Here is a 14,728-nt window from a genome sequence, read left to right as displayed (position 1 = left end):
CCAATCTCAACTTAATTCCTTCTAATGATGGCACTGTGGTTACCAAGACAATAGGATAAACATTGCGTTCAAGCAACAATGATCTCAATTGATCAATGATCGTGTTGAGTGGATACCTTGATTCAACTTTGATATAGGGTGTATTTCGCTTAACCACGGACTATTTTCTTTTCGTATCACAACTTTATATGCTTGATGCACAACTATATGTTAAATTTGTTATTAAAGCATAAACTCCACACACACACACACACACACACACACACACACACACACACACACACACACACACACATATATATCGCCATTTTAGAAAATGTATTTCTAAATTTATAATGATCGGTTAACTAGTTAATGAGTAAGTTCTCTACATACAGATATATAAACGTATACACATACCTAACTTTATATAAGTAGAGCGACAACGAAAAGAATAATTTCCTTTAGAACTTATTTATGTTAAATGCCATTAGTCTATCAATTCAACACCTCATTATATGTGTTTCTATTTACACCGAACTTAGCTTTTTAATGTACTTATTAAAACATACGTTATTTTGGCTTCTAAAGCTTACCAATTCTACTACACAATACTTACATCGAGGAACAATCCTTGATTTATTTGAAATTAAATCAAACGTAATCGAGTAGTTTCAGGCCTTGATAAGTGGTGACTCCCAAGTAAAATATAATTATTATACTACGTTTCGTATTATATTTCTCTCTACCTCCTTCGTGTGGTGCGTTTTTTATTTTCCGTATTAAGTATAAATATTCAAATTATTTACATACGCTCGCTTTCCTTAATGCTGAAGCGATAAATTTGACGTTTATCTTAAAATTAACAAGCCGCGCGTATGTGGTCACTCTCTGGTGCTGCATGTGAGACGACGCCACAAAAAATAGTGAAGAAATGATGAATGTGATAAGTGTGAAGGGCCAACGTTGCCTTCACATTTTCGCCAAGTTTCAGAAAAATCTAATGGATGGGGCAAAAGTTATTGAGTAAAAAGTGTAATTTTTGCAATTTTGGAGCATTTGTGACCCCCTTTTGAGCTCCTGGGAACGCCGAATTTCAGTGAAAATAGACAAATGGTGCAGTTTCACGCCTTAAGACATGTATATTTCAATTCAGCACCATGGAAAACCACTATATAGACACAAATATTAACCTTTGGAGTAATATGAAAAAAGAGTTTCAAAACGGCATTTTTTTAGCGCTAAAGTCCCAGAGTGATGCGAACCAGAATTTTGTCAGGATCACCCATACTAAATTAATATTAAGAACAATGGCTTCCACATTTTGGCCAAGTTTCATAAAAATCTAATGGATGGATCAAACGCTATGGGGCAAAATGTGTCATTTTGGGGGTATTTTTGCCCTCTTTTGAGTCCCTGGGGACGCCGAATCCCAGTGTAAATAGATAACGGTGCAGTTTCAGGCCGTAACACATGTATATTTGAGTTGACCACCGTGAAAAAACACTATATAGTAAGAGATATAAAGTTTTTGTTGTGAAATATGAAAAAAGAGCCACAAAAGGGGCGTTTTTAGCACTATAAGTCCACAGAGACACGAACCTGAATTTTGCCAGTGTCACCCATACTGGATTTATATTAAGAACATTAGGCTCCATATTTTGGCCAAGTTTCAGAAAAATCTAATGGATTGATCAAAGTTATGGGGCAAAAGTGTCATTTTGGGCCATTTTGGGGCATTTTTGACCACTTTAGAGCCCCGGGGAATGCAACGGGAATTTTTTGCCTTTACATTTTCGCCTAGTTTCAGAAAAATCTAATGGATGGGGCATAAGTTATGGGGTAAAAAGTGCCATTTTTGCAATTTTGGGGCATTTATGACCCCCTTTGAGCTCATGCGAACGCCGAATCCCAGTAAAAATAGACAAACAGTGCAGTTTCACGCCTTAAGACATATATATTTAAATTCATCACCATAGTAAACCACTATATAGACATAAATATCATATTTTGAGTAATATGATAAAAGAGCTTCAAAAAAGCATGTTTTTGTTTAGCCCTAAAAGTCCCAGAGGGATGCGAACCAGAATTTTTTCAGTGTCACCCATACTGAATTAATATTAAGAACAATGGTCTTCACATTTTGGCCAAGTTTCAGGAAAATCTAACGGGCAAAAAGTGTCATTTTTGGCCATTTTGGGGCATTTGCGACCTCTTTTGAACCCCTGAGGATGCCGAATCCCAGTGTAAATGGATAACGGTGCTGTTTCAGGCCGTAACACATGTATATTTCAGTTAACCCGTGAAAAACCATTATATAGTCAGACATATCAAGTTTTTGTAGAGAAATATGAAAAAAAATCACAAAAAGGGGCCTTTTTAGCACTAAAGGTCCCCGGGAACGCGAACCAGAATGTTGCCAGTGTCCCCTATACTGAAGTCATATTAAAAACATTGGGCTCCATATTTTGGCCAAGTTTAAAAAAAGATGTATCAAAAGTTATGGGGCAAAATGTGTAATTTTTGGCCATTTTGGTGCATTTTATTTACCTCTTTTGAGCCCCTGGGAACCCAACGGGAATTTTCACAAAATTTGTTTTTTACTGTGAACATCTATTTAATGAAATACAATTTGTGGCAAAATTTCAGGAAAAACTAATGAATGGTTATCTTGCAATAATCCGAACTAACGGACGCACGGACGCCACTGAAAACATAGGTCCCTCGCCGATAAATCGGGGGACAAATAAACATTCATGTACAGAGTGATATAAGTGATCGCATGGAGTGAAATACGCTTGTTCTGTATAAATATTGTAATAAAATTTTAAATCCTTTTGATATAATGTTTCTTTATCTAGCATAAATCATATTTAAGAAAAACAATATTGTACATAAATGAACAATAATATGGTGGAGGGTACATTGGTCGAAACCTAGTATACAGTAAACAATATAAATAACTTCTATAATATTAGAAGATCACTTATTTATATTTATAACCCGATCTGCAGCGACAAATACAGTCTCTAAACGACCAGTTCGCGCGTTTTATTTTTAAACTAAACATCACGTAAACTGAGTACTTCATCAATGATAAAGATGAGCGAAGGAATACTCAGTTGGATGATAAGTATTTTCGCAGGACGAGTAGTTTGATATATATCGGTTTAAATATAAGTTTCGACTACAATATGCTCGGCAAAACCACCCGTGTATCCATACTACATTTTTTTAAATAGCGTACTTCCAGTTGAATTCTCTATGGTCCATGTCAAGTCAAGTTCAAGGTATAGGGCGAACCGTTCCTTTGTAAAGCTCCAAGTGCTGACAATCGACGAAGGAGGCAGATCGAAGAGTATTGGTCAATGAGACGAACCAGTTACATCAGGTTAAAAATTCGCCACTGTAACAATCATATGCCGATTCCAGACAAAATGATAGAAAATCGTTTATCTTAATGCGGATATTTTCTGTGCATAAACAACACTCTGAAGACGGAGTCTCTTGGAAAAGACGACCAAAACAAAAGTTGTTGGGTATCTTAAACCAAGATGTCAAGACGGTAGAACTTCATCATGACAACATCTTTGAACGTGCATGGTCACCACTATCGAGTCACTCGGTGGTGGTGATATCGTGGAAGGAAAAATCTAGTACAGATCCTCACGGCATTAGAAAACGCGCTGATGATGCTGTATGTGTGTATATATAATTATGTGATCGGCAATAACTCTCGGGCAATAAATAAGGAAGGAAATAATAAGGTTTCACACAAATGTGTTGTAATTGTGTGTGTGTGTGTGTGTGTGTGTGTGTGTGTGTGTGTGTGTGTGTGAAGGAGAGATGAGGGCAGAGAAAAGTTTGTGAGTGTTATAGTACGTGTTCGTAAATGCCGTGCATGTCCGATTATAGGTTTGCTCTATTCATACTTTATGTTCAACCGCCCCCCTCTTTCCTCTAAGTGCACCTTCCCCATCCAAAGCATTTCCTACCTCCAGCATCGATAACATTTTTTTAATCTAACATAGCAAGAGAATTATTTAAATATCTTCATATAGTAGAATAAAATGATCGTTTCCGATAAATACAACCAACGAAAAACGCTGAAAGATATGAGAGAGAGAGAGAGAGAGAGAGAGAGAGAGAGAGAGAGAGAGAGAGAGAGAGAGAGAGAGAGAGAGAGAGAGAGAGAGAGAGAGAGAGAATAATAATCAAACAATCAATTTCATCTGTCGATTATGATAGGTAGAATAGATTAATAAAACAATGTAAAGAAAAGATCAGAAAATGTAAAACAACTGTATTGAAATAAAATGTTAGCAAGCAGAATACTCTACACTTAGACAAAAATTAAACCAGATTTGTTGATACTGAAGCATTGACATGTCTAAAATTATTATTATTATTATTATTATTATTATTATTATTATTATTATTATTATTATTATTAAGAGTTCTAACACGAGGTATTATCAGTAATCACTCATTGACAAAACAAGTCACATTGCATGAGATCGTAATGAAAAAAAAAGTCTCTCTAGATTTCCAGTACTAGGTATGTGAATGAATAATGATGCTCAAAATGTATAAAAATTTTGATCCCTCTCTTTACTTAAAAATTCACCAGAAATCAGGAAATTAACCAATTTTAATGAAAATTTCAGTATCAATCAAATAATGATCACGAAATATAATGAACTCATTCTTTTTTTTTAAATCTTAGTGATAATGTATTATTTTGTTTAAACAAAAAATACCTTTAGTAAAGTTATGATATCAGTAGTAAAAAAAATGCATGAATTTATTTATTTTTTTAAGAAAACAAAGCATCGTAAATTTAGCAATTAAACAAATTATGTAATTTTTACAAGAACATTACGAAAAAATCTTAAGTCCGTATTAATGAATTCGAGATAATTCGAAGAAAATTTAATTTCTTGAACTACCGATATTATCATTATATTACGCATTGTTTATTTAATATTTTCACTCATTTCTCTCATTTTGGGGAGCTAATTAAGCTATTTTTGGTACAAACAAGGTGTTTATTTTTTTTTTAAATTTAATTCAGTATTTTAGGACTTTACTAATTATCATTGAAATAGACCAAGAAAACCAATATTTATCTTTCAAAGGATTCTTACAATGAATCTATTTAACTTCAACATTTAGCTGAATTGGTTAGCTCGCAGTGAAAACATTTTTCACAGCCTTTTTTTTCACGTGTACAAATATGATTTTTCCTTTAGGAAATTAACTTTAGTTTTTAATCTTTCAAATACAATTAAAAAGTAGTCGGAAATCTACAAAAAATTATGATAAATCGGTTTTCTAAACTATGTCCGCTATCTTTATTCCACAATTTTTGTCCGTATCTATCCAGTACTCTCCATTTATTTAGATTCTAATTGCAAATCATTTTACGTTGGAGCTACACCCGTTTATCAGTAAATTCTCACTGATAATGGCTAATGGATTTCTCTAAAATTTGAATTACAATACACTCATCAAGATTTCAGTTCTCTCTGCTCTCTTTCAATAGAGGCCTAAATGTTACTTTCTGTCTCTTCTCCACAGTTTTCTGTTGTAAAAATCAATGTTTGTGTCATCTCATTTTATTGTGTAGAAAGGGGGCGTCAAGTAATAAGCACTTTTTAATTCAGCATATGTAGCCATGCAAAAACTGCCAATCTTTTGGTGATATCCTAGTAAATATTCATATTTGTACACGTTTATATTTTAAGTACACTATCTAGTCTATTTTTCTATAAAAGACTCGTTATCTTTTATTATATTGACTAGCAAATATATGCTCCATCCGGTCGTGTATTTTTGCTAGGCTGGTATACACACTCATAATATAAGAATTTTTAGAATTATATTCTAGTTATACAAATATTCATAAAAATTATATGTTCACACACACACACACACACACACACACACACACACACACACACACACACACACACACATATATATATATATATATATATATATATATATATATATATATATATATATATATATATATATATATATACACCTACTATTATATAAAAGTTATTTTGTGCGTGTGAGTTCGCTCCACGTAAGTTCTGCAACGAATGAGCCTATCTTTTGTAAATTTCGCACAAAGCTAATTTATATGACCGGCAATGTATTTAGATATGTTTTATACAGAAATTCCTCGATAAGTAACGAAAATCGAAAAAATCTGATTTTAAAAATAACTTTTCTCTCTTATAGGTAAAAAAGAGTAATTTTTCAGGGGAATATTTTACGTTATATCGACCAAGAGTGCTGAAAACAGATTTATTATAATCTGGAGATATAGCGTAGTGGTAGAGCATTCAACTACAGATCGAATGATCCCCTGTTCAAGCCCGGGTGCACCTCACCATTATATTTTAATTTTTCTTATTAATGAGTTGAATTTACGATAAAAGAAGAGGTGCCATTTAAAATCACCGCACTTCGTTTGCATATTTTAAAACTAAACATTAATCAGAAGTGACTTTTTCAGGACATTCATCGTTAAGCCCGAATATCAGCTAATGTGATATTGTAAACAGACAAAGAAGGCATTTGATGAACGACATTATTATTATTATTATTATTATTATTATTATTATTATTATTATTATTATTATTATTATTATTATCATTATCATTATTATTATTATTATTTTATTTTTTATTTTTTTTGCGAATTAATCCACCGGGCAAATTATTCCTCGTATTATATAATAATCAATAGAGGATTGATTCTATAATATTTCATACGCAATCTGCATAAATTAAAATATCATGTTTAAGTATTGCACGGCCAAGCAACGCCAGGCTGCCAGCTAGTTGAAACATGACGTAAACCATAAGTATATGGCATAACTTCATAGCTATAATTAGTTTGTTAAGGAAATGTTATAAGATCTATTTATCAGTAAATTCAAATAACCCAGCTCGTAAAGCGTCAGACATGAAGCTCTCAAGGTTTCGGTTTGATTTTAAGTTATGGCATCCGTTTTATTTGTTTGTAATTTATTATCTAAGGAAGTAGTTAAGATCTCTGATATTTCGATATGAGACAAATGTCGCAATGTATTACATTGCATTGTTTAAAAAGTGTGATCGACGGACGGAAAGCAAACATACACACACGTACAGAGAAATGCCTCTTATATATTATTTCATATATATATATATATATATATATATATATATATATATATATATATATATATATATATATATTTAGCCAGTAGAGTTTAGTTTCCTAGAAGTACATCCAATGAAACAACATGTGTCTACCAAAGAGTGCTAAATGAGTGAACAGAGTTGGTATATTAAATTTATTTATACAAACATCGATGGCTACATATGTGCATACATGTTTCTGTAATCATCCGCGTTGGGGGATTACGTCTTTAGGCCAATAATTATTTATCGTCGAGAACTCGTGGGCAGTTTAAGGGGAGGGGTGATAACGAATGGCTAAATGTTTGTAAAGCTCATACAAGATTATAAGAACACATATTGTGGACAATATCGGTCAAATATTCGGGAGAAAATGGTGTTTCAATAAATAAGTCAAGAACAAGCAGTAATTTTGGCGCGCCTTCTTTTATTGTTCCTAGTATTCTGCTTGAGTAGAAGTCAGCATCGCATATTAGATAGAGTTCTCGACGATAATTCTTGGTCTGAAGACGTAATCCCCCAACGCGGGTGATTACAGAAACATGTATGCACATATGTAGCCATCAATGTTTGTATAAATTTTAATATATATATATATATATATATATATATATATATATATACTTGTATTAATTGGTATAATTGTAAGTGTTCAATAACTGATGACAGAATATTTAAATCTAAATTTGAAGACTCTAGACATGGTCAATAATACATGTTGATTCACAGTTTCTCGCGTTCTGTTGTCAGAACCTAGCGAAAAACTGTCAATCACCATACGCTGTTTATTCTATGTCGAGTCGACTATCTACCGTGCGTAAACTATATATATATATATATATATATATATATATATATATATATATATATATATATTTTGTGTGTGTGTGTGTGTGTGTGTGTACAAGCGCTCTGGCGCTAGCAACAGCTTGTAGATAGTTGAATCGTCAGGGAAACGCTATCTACGTCACAGATCGATATTTAAATGATATAGTGAACAATCCTCAGACGACAGAGAGGACGGTGTGGAACTGACCAGCACATGATCGAACGAGGCTGATATGGATCCTCGAGACACGATGAAACGTGGACAGTTTAAGGGGAGGGGTGATAACGAATGGCTAAATGTTTGCAAAGCTCATACAAGATTCTAAGAACACATATTGTGGACAATATCGGTCAAATATTCGGGAGAAAATGGTGTTTCAATAAATAAGCCAAGAACAAGCCGTAACTTTGGTGCGCCTTCATTTTATTATTCCTAGTATTCTGCTTGAGTAGAAGTCAGCATCGCATATTAGTCAGTGATAGTTTTATTTTGTTTTTCCCTTCAATACCATATAAACAGTTCACAGTTGGTTAAGGAGGAAATAATAATAGAGTTACGTAACTACTCATATAATACAATGTATCAAAGCATTTTTTTTTAATAAAGCTATACAAATCTAAAATCTGAAATCAGAAATTGACCTGTCATCGCCGGTCAGCATTTGGTCGGTACAGATCACAATAAATAACCCAGAATTATTTATTATGGGTGAAGATTGGAAACTTGTCCTCGATTTGCAGGCCCACCAGGACTGGATTTTATATACATCACATTGCATTCTCAAATGGTTATCCAATTACTGACCAGATCCAACGTCACCGATCTTACGGGAACCTGTGTGTCAACAACATTATAGCCGTATATTAATCCACTGTTTGTTTCGTATGCTATTTGTCTTGGTTGACGGTAATGAAAGAAGTGAACATAACGGTTTTATAACAATTTAAGTTTTTATTCGTCTGCACGTATATGTTGTCTGTTATTCTGTCAGACATTTTAAATGAATAAAGGGGAGCTCGGTGACAGTTCAGTGTTATAATCATCATTGGAAAAGGCACCCGAGAAACCCCTCTTCTTTTGTGACTAATTTGAGTTACATCTCTGATTTGTGTTGCGTGCCAGTTTTTAATATATGGACAGCGCATATTCACGCATTTTATCAGCTAATGTGATTGGTAAATGATAAAATATTCCCTTTTTTCGCTGCTATGTTAAATAGTTTTTTTTTTTTGTTAATGCCGTGTCCTTATCTAATTTAATTTTTACTGGGCTATTTCGGGTTTCTTTTGAAAATGTTTATATATAAACCTTTATCAGAGAAGAATACATTACATAATCAATAGTAAATACAGTCAGATCATTTTTGATTATATTATTCTTGTATAATTATAAGCATGGACGGTATTTTTGGAAGATAAATATTAAAATGTTACCGCTAATAAACATTGTATTTAAATTTGATTACTTACCAAACCTATTGGAATTTTGTGATATTTATAAAAACATTTTGAAATTTCGGAAATATCTCACGTGGTGCCATAAAAAACACCTCCCCTCTCCTGTGCTACTCTTACTTCCTTTCTCTCTTTCCTTCGTTTTTCTCATTGCTATGATATAATAGCAACCTTCTCCCTTGTCCTTTCTTATTATCTCTCTTTTTTTTTTCTCTTTTTTTTTTACTTATTTACATCGTTTTATTTCTTTCTGCACTTCGGCTGAAATGTGCGCAGGGACAATAAGCAAACACGATAAGATGGATTTCAGTCATATATGTACTGAATTATTTTATTATAAAACGCCAGCGTTGATTTTTAACCTTATTTCTGCGGAGAATTACTATATTAAATAAGAGATTTAGAACTATATTAAATAAATTGCAATGAATAAACAATTCACTAAAGTAAACAAGAAAGCTTATAAAATATAACTCTCGCATGATGATGATGATGATGATGATGATGATGATGATGATGATGATGATATTTCTCTTAATCTGTCTGCGCGTTCCACTTGTTCTCTGAGACTACTGAGTCGATCTTGTTGAAATTTCGTATGGACCTTTGTTATAAGGTTCAGCGAACTAAACGTCATGGTATCCGTTCGATCAGTAACTGATGCAAAAAATAAGCACAAATTTAACCATATTCCATCATTCATTTGGCATAAAGCACTCATAAGTCAACGGGCTATAATTTTTACCTTTTTTTAACAGGTTACAATGTATAATAATAATAATAATAATAATAATAATAATAATAATAATAATAATTACAAACCGGCATCTGTATTTGAAAACGGAAATCACAAAATCCTATTGTTATATAGGGGTTTCATTAAAAGAGAGTCTTAGAGGAGAGAGTTTCTTAGAGAGTCTTATTAAGAGGGATGTTGTATCTTAGAGAGAGAGAGAGAGAGAGAGAGAGAGAGAGAGAGAGAGAGAGAGAGAGAGAGAGAGAGAGAGAGAGAGAGATGTTGTTGTAGAGATATTGTTCGTCTTATGACGATTCATATATATATAAAAATATGTTCATTACTTAGATGCTGATAGAAGAAGAAGAAGCTCTTAGAGTGAGGAGATAGTCTTCAGTCAGTCTTAGTGTAGACATGAGATGTGGATTCACATTGTGGATATGAGATGTGTATGTCACGACATTTTATAACACAGGCATATAGACATATAATAACAATTCAATTTACCTTTTTGTAGAATCACAACACAAGACGACGTTTTACAAAAACACATGATGGTTTTATTTCTTCACGACCGGTCGTGGTTTTCTCATCAAGAATTCAAAGCTTCACATATTAAGTTTAAAAGTGATCGTCTCGCTTCTAGACGTTCGAATTTCAAACTCCAGACTCTCTCTGAGTTTCTCCCTGACTAACTCTAACTAACTAACTCTCACTTCCTATATTGAGACATCCATGCATGTCCGGCCACGTGAGCAAAATTCACGTGCCACCAACATGCGCGACTTTGCACGTTTCCGATATTATGATTTCTCAATAACCTATTTTTTCTTTGATGTTTTTACAAAGGAATTCAACCTACATATCTAATTTATTTAACCCATATTTTATTATCCACATTCTTTCTAACAATTGAATAGTTTATTTATTATTTATTTAATCAGAATTAACAATTTACTGGACATTCCATTTAAACCTATTGTTCTGTAAAACTTATATCCAAGATTCGATTTCTACTGTCTCTCATTTTATTTTCATTTTAAGTAATCTCTCTATTTTTATACTTACATGAAAAGGGGACAGCTCTTATGTAACACTATGAAACATCGACGTACAAACAGATAAGCCTATCCAAGCAAGAAGACCAGATGTCATAAAAGTTAACGAGTAGGAAAAGTCCTGCCAAATCGTAAATTTCGCCATTCCAACAGATTACAAGGTGAATATCTAAGCGACGGAGAGGAGGAGCAAATACATGGAACTGGCCAGAAAGCTGAAAGGGATATGAAAGATGAAGAAAGCCAAGATAACATCAATAATAGTTGGAGCACTAGGAATAATGCCTATAAAGTTCTAAAAAAAAATAAAATGGGAGATTAGAATCAGAGGGATGGCTGAGTAAATACAACAGATAACAATAATGAAAACCACTGAAATATTAAAGAAAATCCTCGAATGCAAAAACTAATTAATATACATGGGCTAAAAACGTTAACGGGACATATAGAAACTACAACAGAAGTAATATAAAAAGATAGAGGAACACCTCATGGACTCAAGAAAACTGAAACCATATAATGGAAAGTTACCTCTTTCGTCTTTAAAACATTGTAATGTTGGCATCAAATGTCACCACACCAAATAGTCGTAAAGTGTTAAGGAGGATGGAAAGATCGAGGAGGGAAAGCACTAACCAAACCTCCACTGGTTGGGTGTGAAGAGAACTGGAACCTTGGGGAGGTTTATTGTCACCCAAATTCCACTAAAGACCAATGATCTTTCCCAGCGAGAAATCAATGGTAAACGCTGTTGCAATAACCCAAATGCATTTGCAAAGGTTATCGAAAGGAGCGGAGAGTACTGAAAATCTAGGGAGACTTGCTGTCACTTAGACTCCAGAGAACATCATAAATATTTGATGAAGTCCTGTGTGAAAACTCCTAGTGAGTACAATAGTATACTTTATTATTATTATTATTATTATTATTATTATTATTATTATCTATATATAATACGATAGTGTGTGTGTGTGTTCTTTTGTGTTACATCCGAAATGGAAAAAAAAAAAAAACTGGTGTCGCTATTGAGGCAAAGCTAATAAAAATGATTTGTTCTTCTTGGCTTTTTTGGTCAAGATCAAAGTGTAGTATCTGTTCTTCAGACTCTACATTTCAATTTCTCTCAGTGAGAGAAATCCTTTACGACTAAGACAGTTTTTTGTTCTTTTTCTCCACGTTAAAAAACGACCCTGGTGTCTAAATCTGTCCCGTGGGGAAGCATTGTAAATAGGTACTATATTTAATGTAACAAAGTTTTAATATTATAAAAGTAACTGGGAAAAGTAATTTCTGATATAATTTCAAAATTCCCTGAAAATGTCCCTTTTGATTAATTATAAAATGCTTTGGAAATGTCTCTTCTGATTATTTTTTGTTGTTGTTTAGTTGCCTCCCCACAAGGGCAAAGTTGGATATGAGGTCGGTTAAAAATTGGGGGAGGGGTTCAGCTCCCCAAAAGGGTCACTCTGGCAAGTAACAAAAATAAAAATTGTATCAGTAATAAAGGATTTCTCGTCCATTAACCAAGACCAAAAGGGGAGGGGGTTCTCACTGGAATGCTGAGACTGATACTACACTCAAAAATTCATGTTGAAGCAATGGTTGCCTAATCCCTAACCGTGTTAATGTTTTTATGTATTAATTTCGAAAAGCTGCTGAAACAGTTTATAATTTAAACATTACTTTATTTCAAGTATATTTTAAACAGTGGGATGGGGGATATGAAGTAAGTCCTGGAAATGACTTAAAGCGTTTACAATTTAAATATTACTTTATTTAATGGATATTTTAACAGTAGTGTAGGAGATATGAAATCAGTCACGGAAATGGTTGAAACCGTTTACGCATTAAACATTACTTTATTTAATGTATATTTATAACAGTGGGGTGGAGGATATGAAGTCAGTCCCAGAAATGGCTGAAACAGTTTACTATTTAGACATTACATTATTTCATGTATATTTTGGCAGTTGGTTGGCGATACAAAGTCAGTCTCAGAAATGGCTGAAACAGTTTGTGATTTAAACATTACTTTACTCCATGTATATTTTTAATAGTGGGGTGGCGGACATGAAGTCGGTCCCGGGTTTGAATGAGATAAATGCAAATACATACTAGCAGAAAGCGTCGCCCATTATTGAATGAGATAGGTGGAAAACATATAGTAGCAGAATATCCAGTGTCGCCTGGGATAGGTGGAACATGTATACTATGAGAATACCCGGAATTGATTGATGTGTTTGTAATGAAATAATCAGCCCAGGCAGTATATCAAAGTTATTATTTAAGTTAGGGGGAGCGACATAGTGGGTTAAAGTTATGGAAATTATTGTCGAAATTAGTAACATATCCAAGAATTCTGAAAAAAATAATGAAATGTGTTAGATAAGGGTAGTTTAAATTATGAAAAATGATTGTCGAAATTATTACATATCCAAGACATATGAAAATTATATGTGATTTAATGCATTAGTGTGTTTGCAATGAAATAATCAGACCAGACAATATATCAAAGTTATTATTTTAGTAAGGGGGGCGATGATGTCGGTTGAAATGATAAAAAATGATTGTCGAAATTAGTAAAATATCCAAGAATTATGAAAAATAATGAAATGCGGGTTAATTGATTGGTGTGTTGTAATAAAAAAAACAAACAGCCCAGACAATATATACAAATTGTTATTTTAGTAAGGGTGGAAGCAATAAGGTGTGTTTAATTTATAAAAAATTATTGTCGAAATTAGTAACATATCCAAGAATTATAAAAAATGATGCAAAATGAGTTAATTGATTTGTGTGTTTGTAATGAAATAATCTGTCTAGACAATTATCAAAATTATTATTTTAGTAATGTATGCGATATGGTCAGTTTAAATGATAAAAAATTATTGTCGAGATTAGTACCATATCCAAGAATTATGAAAAGGTGAAATGTGAATTAATTATTAGTTGTGTTTTTTATGAAATAATCAGCCAATACAATATATCCAATTTTTTATTTTAGTAAGGGGAGAGGCAATAATGTGGGTTAAAATTATGATAAATAATTGTCGAACATAGTAATATATTCAATAATTATGAGAAATGATGAAATGTGAGTTAATTGACCGGTGTGTTTGTAATGAAATAATCAGCCCAGGAAATATATCAAAGTTATTATTTTAGTAAGGGCGCGATACAGTTTTAATAAAAGGGCTAGAATAATATTATTGTGCCTTCCTTCATGCTGAGCAGAACGACCATAGAATGCCCAGCAACAATATATTACACATGAAAAATGCTGCTGTGGAATTTCCACAGGTCCCGCTAGTTATTATTATTATTATTATTATTATTATTATTATTATTATTATTTACTTATGAGGAGTTTTCACTCAATTTATTAGCAGTAATCACTCAAGTAGTGTTCTCTTGAATCTGAATGACAGCAGGTTTTCCCGGATTTTCAGTACTCTTTGCTTCTTTCGATAAA

The 14,728-nt window shown here is 32.9% G+C and overlaps 2 protein-coding genes and 1 pseudogene across 5 annotated transcripts in view; 2 read left to right on the top strand and 1 right to left on the bottom strand.

The window, feature by feature from the left end:
• The window catches only part of LOC145241391 (voltage-dependent calcium channel type A subunit alpha-1-like), a 1,447,749-nt gene that overhangs the window by 555,828 nt on the left and 877,193 nt on the right, over nt 1–14,728 (bottom strand). The gene's annotated exons all lie outside the window — the stretch shown is intronic.
• Nucleotides 1–14,728, top strand: part of LOC145241393 (uncharacterized) — a 421,614-nt gene that overhangs the window by 352,670 nt on the left and 54,216 nt on the right. The window lies entirely within an intron of this gene.
• On the top strand, nt 12,308–12,513 carry LOC145241787 (U2 spliceosomal RNA; annotated as a pseudogene).

The sequence above is a fragment of the Euprymna scolopes genome, chromosome 20 (assembly GCF_053919585.1).
Source record: "Euprymna scolopes isolate OS-2025 chromosome 20, ASM5391958v1, whole genome shotgun sequence".
Classification (NCBI taxonomy): Eukaryota; Metazoa; Mollusca; class Cephalopoda; order Sepiida; family Sepiolidae; genus Euprymna; species Euprymna scolopes.
This window is presented reverse-complemented; position numbering and strand designations above follow the sequence as displayed.